Here is a 1,682-nt window from a genome sequence, read left to right on the forward strand (position 1 = left end):
TTTTTTTTTTTTTTTTTTTTTTTTTTTTTTTTTTTGAGACAAAGTCTCACTCTGTCACCCAGGCTGGAGTGCAGTGGCGTGATCCTGGCTCACTGCAACCTCTGCCTCCCAGGTTCCAGCGATTCTCCTGCCTCAGCCTCCTGAGTAACTGGGACTACAGGCACATGCCACCCTACCCAGCTAATTTTTGTATTTTTAGTAGAGACGGGATTTCACCATGTTGGCCAGGATGGTCTCGATCTCCTGACCTTGTGATCTGCCTGCCTCGGCCTCCCAAAGTGCTGGGATTACAGCGTGAGCCACTACCCCCAGCCTACTCTTTTCTACTCCATTGCACCACATTGCCAAAAGTGCAGTTTTAAGCCCATTTAACAATATGTTGTTAACAATGACAACAACAACAACAAAAAACTGTAAAATATTTTTTAAAGGTTTTTTTTTAATTGCATTTTAGGTTTTGGGGTACATGTGAAGAACATGTAAGATTGTTGCATAGGTACACACATGGTAGTGTGATTTGCTGCCTTCCTCCCCTTCACCTATATCTGGCATTTCTCCCCATGCTATCTCTTCCCAACTCCCCACCCGCCACTGTCCCTCCCCTATTTCCCCCCAACAGACCCCAGTGTGTGATGCTCCCCTCCCTGTGTCCATGTGTTCTCATTGTTCACCAATATGAGTGACCAAAGCTTGGGGAAACACAGTCTCAAGAGGTCCTACGAAAGTGTCCCTGAGGTCATCAAGTTATAATAATTTGGATTTTCTTAAGGGGTTTCTTTGGGGGGAGTTTTTTTTTTTTTTTTTTTTTTGAGACACTGTCTTGCTCTGTTGCCCAGCAGGCTGGAGTGCAGTGGTGCCATCATAGCTTGTTATCATCTTGAACTCCTAGGCCCAAAATATCCTCCCAAGTAGCCAGGATTATAATGCATGTACCAACATGCCAGGCCAGTTTTGAGGGGAAAGGGAGGTAGAGATGATGTCTCACTACATTGCCCAAGGTGGTCTCAAACTCTGGCATTAAGTGATCCTCCTGCCTTGGCCTCCCAAAGTGCTGGGATTACAGACATGAGCCACCACACCCAGCCCACAGTTTGGTGCATACATTTCAGGGAGACAGGAGTTACAGGCAAAGATATAAATGAATACATGAAAGATATACATTTAGCCCAAAAAGGTGCGGTATCTTGAAGCATGGGCTTAGAGGTTATAGGTGAATTCAGAGATTCTTTAATTTGCAATTGGTGGCCAGGGCAGTGGCTCATGCCTGTAATCCCAGCACTTTGGGAAGCCGAGGCGGGTGGATCACTTGAGGTCAGGAGTTCGAGATCAGCCTGGCCAACATGGTGAAACCTTGTCCCTATTATTTAAAAAAAAAAAAAGAAAGAAAGAAAGAAAAGAAAAGGAATTTGCAATTGGTTAAAGGAGTAAAACTTAGTCTAAAAATTTGGAGTCAGCAGAAAGAAATGTTTAAGATAAGGAAGGCTGTTAGCCAATACATTGGGTCAGAGTGACCTGTAAATGTGTGTGACTTAACTGTTGTGTGGCATAGCCTTAAGTCCTATTTATAATTCAATATCTTATTTTCACAAAGAGTGTGTTTTGCTAACCTTATGATCTCCATTTCAACATTGATGCTGGTCAGTTGTGCTTAAACACCAAAACAGAGGGAGCATAACAAGATG

Source organism: Sapajus apella, unplaced genomic scaffold (assembly GCF_009761245.1).
Source record: "Sapajus apella isolate SASKATOON/1434 unplaced genomic scaffold, GSC_monkey_1.0 scaffold62, whole genome shotgun sequence".
Taxonomy (NCBI): Eukaryota; Metazoa; Chordata; class Mammalia; order Primates; family Cebidae; genus Sapajus; species Sapajus apella.